General features: G+C 44.9%; 1 protein-coding gene across 1 annotated transcript in view; it reads right to left on the reverse strand.

The window, feature by feature from the left end:
- The window catches only part of epb41l3a (erythrocyte membrane protein band 4.1-like 3a), a 95,116-nt gene extending 91,992 nt beyond the window's left edge, over nucleotides 1–3,124 (reverse strand). The window contains exon 1 of the mRNA XM_063206746.1: nucleotides 1,965–3,124. The gene's annotated coding sequence lies outside the window, so the exon portion shown is untranslated. The remainder of the gene's footprint in view (nucleotides 1–1,964) is intronic.
- Nucleotides 3,125–9,189: the final 6,065 nt, after the last annotated feature.

Here is a 9,189-nt window from a genome sequence, read left to right on the forward strand (position 1 = left end):
TTGGCATTTGGGCGAGTTTTGCCTTTTTGGAGGCCATTTCAGCAATGAAACATGACTGGTCCTCACTGCTGACTCGACAGCAAAAAAAATCAAGCACTTAGGAATTCCTGCGTAATTCATTCATTATTTATGCAATGCAGAAAATGCACCTTTTTGGAGTATTGTGATGAGTCATGCTGGCATATGGGGGCCACTTTATGACTTGCTGGGAATATTAAAAAAAAGAAGAAGAAGAAGAGGAAGAAGAAGAAACGCAGGAGGTCTCTCCTGATTTATACCAACAAAAATCAATAACGATTCTCTATTTCACCCGGCTCGGGTTGCAGGCAAATGCTTCTTCTCATCCTTAGCGGGAGGAAGATAGAAATAAGTGGATGGGGGGGGGGGGGTTAGAGGGTGGGAGGGGAGGAGAGATGGAGAGAGAGTCTTTGTGGGGAGAGAGATGGAGGTAGGGGCAGAAGAGATGGAGAGAGAGTCTGGGATGGAGGTGGGGGCAGGAGACGGAGAAAGAGATTCTGTGGGGAAGAGAGATGGAGAGAGTGGGGAGTAGGGGAGAGAGATGGAGAGTGTGGGGAGTAGGGGAGAGAGATGGAGAGAGTGGATGGAAAGAGATGGAGAGGGTGAGAGGAGGAGCAGAGTGGATAGTGTCTGTCTCATGGGCACATCATGGTTTTGTAAGAACCAAATGCGTCTCATCAAATGCTTCTCTTCATCAGAGGATGGAAATGCCATAAATGCAGGATTGGCGAGTGGATGGGGGTGGAGGGATTGATTGAGAGTGCGTGGGGGGGAGGGGGGATGCATGGTCTATTTCATCATGTTTTCAATCGACAGTTAGAGAGTGCCACTCCAATAACACAAAAAACAAAACACACAGACGCATCTGCACTGTCCAACCAATCGCACTCTCTATACCCTGTGCTCAAGTTTTTCACAGGTTTCGGATCCCCACCAAGAAAAATGCCACAAGACGAACATGGGTAGACGTGGAGCATAACCATGTGCTACAACACACAGACTCTGCATCTGCATATGCATATGCATCTGCGCAGCCCTATCGATCATCCGGTCTCGCTATCCCGTGTGTTCAGGTGTTAAGCATGTTCATGGTTTGGGATTCCCACCAGAGACACCAGACCAGACGATGGGTAGACACTAGACACTGACAGGGGCCAACCCCTGCTTGAGCCAAAAACTCTCGGACGCACGCAACAGTGTCTGCAACACAAGGATGCACGCATCTCTGCGTCTCCCGGCCCGATGCCCGGCTGTGCGGCGCTTCGGTAATAATCACTCTGCTGCTCTACTCTACTCTCACAGGGCAGCGGCTCTGACATTTGCAGCAGTTTAATCCAGAGCTGTGGGGCTTCGGGAGATTAAATGGGAGGCAAATAGGTTAAAGCTTGTGGGGGGTCGGGCACACGGACAGCCTGTCCCATGCGAGGCCACACTCTCCTGACATGACTGTCATCCAGATGTGTGTGAACCACTGGGGGCACGTAAAGAGAGAGAGAGAGAGAGACAGAGACAGAGAGAGAGAGAGAGAGATGAAGGGGGTGGCTGCTGGACACCTCTACGTATTCGCAAATGATGGGACGTGTTAAGTCAGTGCACTGCTGCAGTGTGTATTCAAAGCATGTCCTCCTCTCTGGGTTAGTCAACACACCAGGGCATTAGCGGATCACAGATGCTCTGGCCTGGACAGATTCTCTATGGTTGAAAAGAACCCCACGACCAGCCCATTTCATTCCAAAAGCTATTTGGCTGCCGGTGTCTCTTGCAGTTACTTGATTACCATTTGGGCACCGTCCACGGTTCCGGGAAAGTACGCTTTTATTGCCCATACACTTCAGCGAAGAGGGGATACCTGATTGATTTTGTTGTTTCAGAAGACTCAGCAGCTGGCATTAAATCGCAACACACAAAAAACAAGCTCAGGAAGAGGGGTGGCTTTGTGTACTCACCAGTGTTGGTAGACCAGGAGAGACCAATCCAAGAGGTTTCCATTTGTTCCATGTTGATGGTGTCCCAAGATCCAAACCCAAGGGGGAGAAAAATGAGTCAGACACAGTACACAGACAGACATAAAGCACATTAACTAGGGGGGCTGGTAGAAGAGAGCACACATTACTATGGTGTTTGCCATGCGTACTGAGCATACTGAACATTTTCCATGGATCTCAAATTCACGGCCGCTAAACCACGACTAAACAAGATCAAATGCATTCACTAAACTGACTACAAAAGGATCTCCCCATCTGATGTGTATACAGCGCGTGGTCAGGTCTAGGCAGACCCGTGGACAGCTCGTACTGTAGACATTATAAACAAACCATTTTTGTTCTATTACATTGGAAAACTGATCCACTGACTCACCCGGCAGAAATCAACTTGGAATAGTGACTGAAGTTTAACACAGGAGACGCGCAGTTCTCGGAAGGGAGAGAGAAAAGATCGAATAGCCTACCACACAGAATCAAAGTGCAAAATCCCTGTCGCTGTCCCTGCAGTCTTGACAAAAGTGATTAGGAGGTGTGCGCGCAACGACATGGAGAGCCGATGAGGACACGACGCACACAAAAACAGCTGTTAAAGAAAAGCGCCAATGGAATAGCAAGGTCTGACACGTCAACTATCTGCTTTGTAGGCCTATACACAAATTCCTACTATGTTTTTTTTCGTCAATACCTGGACAGTATGGAGGGAACAATGCCTGATGATGGCAGAAAAATACAACCGCTGTAAAGAGAGGACGTTCACCCGTATTCCCACAAACTACGCTACTTGAAATGATAGCTGCTACATAACTTCAAAAACGTGTAAATAGGTCAAGCTTTCATTTTGCAAGTGAAAGCACTAAACTACCACTAATTTTTCCAGCCGCCATAAGGGTTTCCACACTGCCTACACGGTCTGCAGGCAGTAAAGTTTTTAAACAGTTGTCGGAAATGACGCTTTAATTAGTTTAACAGATGTTGAAAAGAGCCATTCCTTGTAATAGACTGCTTCACACATTTGTTTCACTATTGCAATTGTAACTGATTGAGCAGATGTTGCGCTCTGTCAAGCGGTGTGCAAGACAAACAGACGTCGTTCTAGATTGAAAACGGCTAGGATCGATGACTTCCATGACCTACCTTAGTTTTCTTAGGTTTTGTCCCTTAGTCCAGGTACTTTCTCAGCGAAGTAGTTTCATACAAAATCCAACAAACGCGACGATACGATCAGGACTTTTTCGGAGAGGAGGACTGGGACTTCCTACCTGCGTTACTGGTTGCTGGTAGGACAGTGATTTGCCGTCGGCCACAACCGAACGCTGCTCTCCCTGGGCCACGCCTACTCGTGGCGCAATTGGAGAGGCTCCCCAGACGGGCGGTTCCAGAAGGGAAGACACGCCCACTTAAGTAGGCTAATTAAAAATAAAAAAAACAGCTCTATCATTGTAAGGATTGAGGATGAGAGTAACTATCATCAGGGTGGAGTAATGAAATATTAAAGGGACACTGTGTGAGATTTTTAGTTGTTTATTTCCAGAATTCATGCTGCCCATTCACTAATGTTGCCTTTTTCATGAATACTTACCACCAGCATCAAATTCTAAGTATTCATTATGACTGGAAAAATTGCACTTTTCATACATGAAAAGGGGGATCTTCTCCATGGTCCGCCATTTTGAATTTCCAAAAATAGCAATTTTTAGCTGCAAAAATGACTGTACTTGGACCATACTAGAAAATATTTGTTTATTACTTAGTAAACTTTCATGTAAAGATCAAATTTGGCCATAGGCAGCCCAGTTTCAATGAGCAGCATAGTTGCAGTACCTTTTTTGACCATTTCCTGCACATTGTCCCTTTAAGACTCCTATACCTATTATGGAAAAAGAGTTTCTGGCAATGGATCAGCTGCTGAAAGACATAGGCCTACTAGCAGACAGTAGAGTATCAACATAGGTGCCGGAAAGAGGGATGCAGTGGTACAATGGCATCCCCACTTTTGGGCTCCCTAAATGAGGCTTCCTCAACTTTTGCTGCAGACAAATGAGTGGAATGCACCAGCAGTAACATTGTTGAGAAATAAAGAATGAAGGGGGAAAAAATGCACCACCACTTTAAAACTCGTTCCAGCGCCCTTGAGTAACAATTATTGACCCCGAAGGAAATTAAAGTGTGAAGCAGCATAGATAGATCCACAGAAACACGGTACACAATACACAGTAATCATAGACAGCCATAGCGATCTCAAACGCACCCACGCGCGCGCGCACACACACACACACGCGCGCGCGCACACGCACATGCACACACACACACACACACACACGCGCGCACACGCACATGCACACACACACACACACACACACACACACACACACACACACACACACACACACACACACACACACACACACACACACACACACACACGCACATGCACACACACACGCGCACACATTCAGACCCATTGCCAGTGATAAACAAGAGCAGTGAGTGTTAATCCTGTATTAAAGAGTCACTCAGTGCAGTAATTGTCTAGTAGTGCAAAAGCTGTAGTTGTCGGTTGTTGACGGGGTGTGCATGTGTGTGCAGCAGCCCCACAAAGGAAGAAGGAGTGCAGATAAGTGTACGGAGGTTCAAGCAGTCCAGTCACCTATGACGAGGGAAGTCGACAGGGGGGAGGAGGGACAAAGGGGTCACTTGTCCTGGGCCCAGGGAGAGAGTGGGCCTAGAATTGGGTCCTCATTACGCCGCTGTACGTATTGGGTTTGCGGCCCTGTGAGATGTCTTTGTCCCGGGCCCAGCCAAAGCTGTCAGCGGCCCTGCCTATGACGATCTCTTTATGTGTATTCTTCTGTGTGGTGTTGAATAGCTGGATGGCCTTGACATATGACCTCCGAAACCTGTCTGTCCTGCAGGGGATGGCACGAAGTCTGTTGAACAGGCTCCTCTGCTTGGCAAAGACCTAGTGCAGGGGGTGGCTCTCATATTCCAAAAAAACAAGTGTAGGGGGACTGTCATTGTCACTGTCATTTTTTTTTTTTTTTTTTTTTAAGGAAAAGCACAAAAGCACAACAATACCTCTTAATGTATGTCCTCTACAAGTCTTCTGTTGTCCAGTCTTGCACTTTAAATGTCTGTATGAGCACTGTCTATGTCCATACTGTCTTAAGTCCATGTATAAGTACTGTCTATGTCTATACTGTCTATGTCCTTACCTAGATTAGTCTATGTCTGTATGGGAAAGCAAGAAATGTAATTTCAAATTCTTTGTATGACCAGTGCATGTAAAGAAATTGACAATAAAACCTACTTGACTTGACTTGACTTGATTGTCCAAAGACCGGGTGCAGAGGGTGGCTGTCATTGTCCAACTCAACATACTCAACATCTGATATAAAACTACAATCACTTATGGCTTCATAACCTGGTAATTCATGAACACACCTCATCACAGAGGAGAAGTAATGTGTGGAGAAATGATTTTTCTCCACAGTTAAGAAGAAGTAAAAAGCAAAAGGCAAAATTTCAGGCCAACCGAGGACATCAGCATTTGTAAAAAACTTCCGTCAAATTTGACCTTTCGCAAGTGACAATACCAGGTTTGTGGAAAGGTTATTCAACTTGGTTACCTTTCCTTTGTCTCATCATGAAAATGCTGTCAGTGTACTGGAAGACACATTGGACACCTTGATGTACCCCTTTGTTGAAATAAATTAACGGTAACACGGTAACAAAATAAGGGATGCATAAAAAGGATTATAAATACTTAGTAAATAATGAACAAATAATGAACAAAACATTAAGAAATGTTTTTTATTTACTACGTTCTATTAATGCTTTATGAACTATCTACAAATATGCTCAAGATTTTACAAACGTTTTACCAGAGAATTTTTATTCATTTACCAAAAATATAAATGTTTGATTTAAAAAAAACTTACCTATGAAATATGAAAATAACATTTCCCAATCATTTACAAAAAAAGTTATTGTTTTGTTCATCATTAGTTAATTATACGTTGTTATCATGTGTTTTATGCATCGCTTATTATAAAGTGTTAATGAGTTAACCAGTAGTTTGGAACTAAATCTAAACCTATTATTTTCAGGCTCATCTGGATGTATGTAAATGCAAATATGACAAACACTTGCCATTTTTTCAAGGGGTAATTTCATCTCAAGTGGCCAAAAGTGACATCTCCTTGCCTTCATAGTCATAAACTAATATCACTGAGGAATGGGTTTTAATTTGCACAAAGTTGCATTGTGCTGCCCTAAATGATTTGGAATATAGCCCTTTAAAACAGAGTTGCATAAAGTAGAAGTAGAAGTACTCTTACAGGTGTAATTGCAACACTGGTAGTGTGAAAGTACATAGTTGAAACCATATAATATCATACTTATAGTGTTATTACAACTGTAAGAATATTTCTACTTCTAAAAGTAACACTATTTTTAATGATCAACCCTGTATGAATATGCATATCCCAGGCGATAAGCCGCAACCTATAATGACGTGATTAGAAGGTATAAGTGTTTGCCTTTTCATACAAGATTTATTTCACTTTCACAAACAGCAGCCCCCCACAAGACATGCCTTTGCAAAGTTCCTGGCTAGACAAAAGCCAGTGCAGACAAAAGATGTAAACATGCATAATATATTTTGCCATTGTCACACAGAATCAGTGTGCTATGAACTGAAGACAGAAATACACATATGCGTCTATAATCTGTGCATACGTACAGAGTAGGCAATGCTACCTGCCATTACAGTTCCCTCATTTATAATTTGCACACATAATTGCTTGCATGTAACCCAACGTATTAGCATTTGTTCACCATAACCCATTGTGCCATACTGTAGATAGACTGCATGGCCGTAACTACCATTGAGGACACAGGGGTCATGTCCTCTGTATTTTTTTTCATTGATGTAAATAGTATCTATAATGATAACTGATATATGATCAACAATGATGAATTCAGTCTGTATACGCCACCCCATTTATCCTCAAGGCAGTGAATGAAAACAAACATAAAGAGTTTGATTGAAGTGTTTGAAGCATTGTAAGTGTACAGTATGCAGTGCAGCACACAGTTTTTTGTCCTCAGTTTTTGAAAATGTCTGGTTACAGCCCTGGACCCTATCATCCTCATTTTGACCATATGCAAGAATTCCTCTCCATTTTCACCACTGTGTGAGTGCGCAATTGCAAACCAATAGCTCAGTGGTTATCAACTGGAACAGTTTTGGGACCCACCATTTTCCATTCTCATTCGGTCGCGACCCAATTTTTTTAGCGTTCAAGTCATTTCAATGCAATTCTCAAAATGTAACCAAGACTCGAATGACTGGTTGCACGCTATCTAACTCGCATAAACATTCAGATTGTATCTAAGACAACAGATGACACGGAGTTCACTAGCCTATCAAAATAAAAGTTGTAAATTGTTGCAGGAAAAGTTTGATTTTTTTTTTTTAGAATTACGTTTTTTTTTACACCAAGGCTCCACGACCCACCCATGACCCCTCCGCGACCCACTTTTGGGCCGCGACCCACCAGTTGAGAAACACTGCAATAGCTCCATGCACCGCTGGTGTTTTAGTGTTGATTGCCAGCATTACTGGGGTCACAAGTGGGTCCTTCTCCATAATAACAGCTACTGCTAAAGACATCAGATACCTAATGGACCAGCACACTCAGATGGGGTGCAACCAAACAGCAGGCATATCAGGAAGGCTGCAGCATGGCTATGGCCAGCAGTTGGGCCTGCCTGCTGGGGGGACAGCACTTGGGAGAACTGTGGTGTGGGCAACTAATGGAGCCCGCTCTTGCTCTCCCAGCAGCCTGGAATGATAAGATAGTGATGCTATATTCAGTCATTGGATAAGGCAGACCCACTGCTTCACCAGTAGCAGGGTCGCTGATAACCTTCATCGGGCCCCAGGACAAAATCATGTCAAAGTTTCCCCCTCTCAATACATACTGTGTGATTGGATACCAATTCTGGGCCCCCTCTCTCCCTGGGCCCAGGACAACATACCCATATGTCCTCTTCTGTACACAGGCCTGACTAGTGGCCATGGACAGGGGTGCTGCTCAGGGGAGGGGGAAGGTTAGCGCAATTCAGAGCGCTCAGGAGACTATGATGTAATTTGTGAGGGATCACAAAAGAAGAATCTTTCAGCTGGTCCATACATTTTTATTTGATCACCAGTACCAATGGAGAGGGGCTCTGCTAAGGTGAGGACTGTACAGTGGGCCAGGATGATTCAGGGACCCCCGAAGACTAATATATCATTGGGGCTGGAGGAAGGGGAGGTCTGGCCCTGACTGACTTCAAATTTGGGGCTTCGGAGTACCAAACTGCGGACTTTTATACCATAGGCTCGGGTTGGTTGGCATGGAATGATAATCAGAACTCACCCAGAACCCCAATGATGGCCTCACCACACCACACCACACCTATAGGGAGCCCAACAGTTTTGTCGTTCATATGACTCCAAATTACTAGTACAAGGATCCTAGGAGCTTTATTGTGTGCGTGTGTGTATGTGTGTGAGTGCAGGGGGCTGGGGGTGTCAAAGTGCAATAGTGCCAAAGAGTCTGTGTCTGTGTAAGATCCGTGCATGGGAACAGTCTAGGGCAGCCTGCTCTGGTCCTGCAGTAGAGCAGTGGCACTGCTGTGCTGACTTGGGAAGGCCTCTGCATCTCTATCCAGGGCTGAGCTCCAGGTTCCCCAGCCTGGCTCAGGATGGGCCCATGTGGCAGCCAGACTGGAGGTGTCAGAACGGACACCATGCTGCCATTGTTACACAGCCAAGGACGGCCACCGCTGCCAAAACACAGAAGAATGACACACTGACACGTTGCTAGAGTGGAGAAAGCCTGCCTATTAAAGTCTTCGTCAGTCTTAGCAGCCCAATGTAACGCCTGGTTAAAGTAAAGAACGGCTACCTGCACCACAACAAGGTGAGAATGGCACTGCTACCATGTTAGCGTGGACAAGGCTTGCCTGAATACCTATGCCATCCAAATTCAGTTAGCGGCCCTTCTTAACGCCTGAATACCTGTGTCATCCAGACACGGCCATCCAAGTTCAGTTAGCGACCCTTCTTAACGCCTGCTTAGCAATGGAGACGTAATTCAAGATAATGTTTGCCCTTGAGCTGGGCCTGCCTTATAGT

Source organism: Engraulis encrasicolus, chromosome 9 (genome assembly GCF_034702125.1).
Source record: "Engraulis encrasicolus isolate BLACKSEA-1 chromosome 9, IST_EnEncr_1.0, whole genome shotgun sequence".
NCBI classification, from domain to species: domain Eukaryota; kingdom Metazoa; phylum Chordata; class Actinopteri; order Clupeiformes; family Engraulidae; genus Engraulis; species Engraulis encrasicolus.